Below are 2,226 nucleotides of genomic sequence, written 5' to 3'. Positions count from 1 at the left end.
ATTCCGTTATGTTGACACTTTCTAACAATCTCCTTAAACTTCTCCCATGCTTCAAAAACAGTTTCAGTCTCTTTCTGGCAGACGTTATGGATTTCTCTTCTAAACTTGCCTGTCTTAGCTGGAGAAATATTTATCAAGGAATTTTTTGCTCATCTCCTCCCATGTTCTAATCGATCCCGTGGGCAAGCTTTGAAACCACTGCTTTGCATCATCTTTGAGTGTGAAGGGGAATGCCCTCAATTACACTGCATCTTGTGACACACTATTGTATTGAAAGGTGTTCATAATCTCCTTGAAGTCCATTATATGTGTATTTGGATCTTCATTCATCTTCCCTCTAAAGACACAACAATTCTGAAGGGTTTGAAGCAACTCTTGCTTCAACTCGAAATTGTTAGCTGCAATTGGAGGTGGTCTAACACTTGATAATCCTTGGTCTCCCTGGGCTAGGAGGTATATTTCCAAACTGGTCTACAGCCAAGGGTTAATTTTGAGCAATTCTCCGACCCCTCTCTTCTTCATAGATATTTTGTGCCTCTCTAATAGCTGCTTCCTCAGCATCCCATGCAGCTTTTTTTCATTGTTGGGCTGCCTCCCTTGCAGCCCAATCTACATTATCATCACCGTTTCCAGCCATCAATTCTTTGGTTGAGGATTGCCCAACCTTTTCTAACGTCTCGGTGAGATTTCTTTCCTTCCTCAGCTGTCGTAGTTGTTTTTCTATCTCTGGCTTGTACGGTATAAATTCTTTCGCAGAAGCTCGAGTCATGCACCAATCTAAACAGTTAACGAATACCAAACGTAAAAAGAGAAAATAGAAATAAAAAGAAAATAAATCCTGAATTAGCACTACAAACTATTTCAAAAACAGAAAAGAAAAAAAACTATTTCAAACACTATTGATTGCCAATCCCCGGCAACGTCGCCAAAATTTGACTAGCACGAAACATACACCTAAATTTAACTCGCTAATCAAATATAGTATAGTATAATATTGTATCCACAGGGATTGAATTTAAACAGTATTCTCGTAGTTTCTAGCTTGGTTGCTATCTAAGATGATCAATAATTGAGATTTATATGATTTCTAACTAATATTAACTAAGAGTCTAAAGCTATTGACTAATGACAATCGAAACAAGGAACAAGCAAAGAAGGTTATCAAGGGGGAGGGAGATAGGGTTTTTGATAGGATAGGTGCAAGATAATTATTTGGGATCTAACTCTAGATAATTCACTTCTAATGTTATAGTGAGTCTCTCGAATTCACTCATTTATTAGTTCACACGTTCAGCAGAAACTCCTCTCTGGATTAAGTCTCAACCTCGCGAGATGAACCAATTTACGCACGTGAAGATGTGCAAGAATGTGTAGTGGATTGGTCTTTAGGAGAACCCCCTCGATTATCCTCCTAACTAGGTTTAATCAATGATTCAACTAGCCTCTTTCGATTACTAAGAAGAATTAATGATTTCAACCAACAATATAATGCAAAGATATCACAAGTTATGCCTCTTTCGATTACATGAACTAGTAAATATAGATGCAACAATTAAATCATCAAAAAATGCTTCAATACATAAAACTAGAGTTGTAATCCAAAAACAATCATCAATACACCAAATCCATCAAACCCTAAAGAGAACTACACCATAGATATGGAGCAATTCATCACAAATAAAATTAGAGTATAGAAAAATATAAATTCGATCCAAACTCGGGTCTTGAGTTAGGAAGGAATGATGAAATCCTTGTGGTTTTGCTCCTCCAACTCCTCCTAGCTTCCTTAGGTATAAAGTATGTCAAAACTCCAGAAAATAATATTTTTCATATATTTATACAAAGTAGGATCGGGCCCAGACGAAACCACCTTCTCCTAGCCTAAATAGGACAATGGCTTTGTACAAATTACACAGGCGCGCCGCATGTGGCGATGCGCCATGCAGGGCATTAGTGGGGATTTTTAGAGAGCTAACAATTTGACAGGCAGCAGGTTTTGTACAGCCGCGGCACACCACGCGCCGCCCCACGTGCCGCGGTTGTGGAAGTTTCTCAGAGTAGGAATTTTACTTGATTTTTCATGTCCAGACTTGGTCCTCGACCCCCAAACATGATCCCGGCTTAATCCATTGGGCTTTTATTCAGACTTCAAAGCTCCAAATAGCTCGAATTAGATCCAGAACATCTAGATAGCTCGAAATCACTCGTACAAGGCATAAAACACAC

The 2,226-nt window shown here is 38.7% G+C and overlaps 1 non-coding gene across 1 annotated transcript; it reads left to right on the top strand.

The window, feature by feature from the left end:
- LOC142175573 (small nucleolar RNA R71) lies at nucleotides 1-107 on the top strand. Its single transcript, XR_012704682.1, has one exon. It is a non-coding gene; the product is annotated as a small nucleolar RNA R71 (small nucleolar RNA).
- Nucleotides 108-2,226: the final 2,119 nt, after the last annotated feature.

The sequence above is a fragment of the Nicotiana tabacum genome, chromosome 21 (assembly GCF_000715075.1).
Source record: "Nicotiana tabacum cultivar K326 chromosome 21, ASM71507v2, whole genome shotgun sequence".
NCBI classification, from domain to species: domain Eukaryota; kingdom Viridiplantae; phylum Streptophyta; class Magnoliopsida; order Solanales; family Solanaceae; genus Nicotiana; species Nicotiana tabacum.
This window is presented reverse-complemented; position numbering and strand designations above follow the sequence as displayed.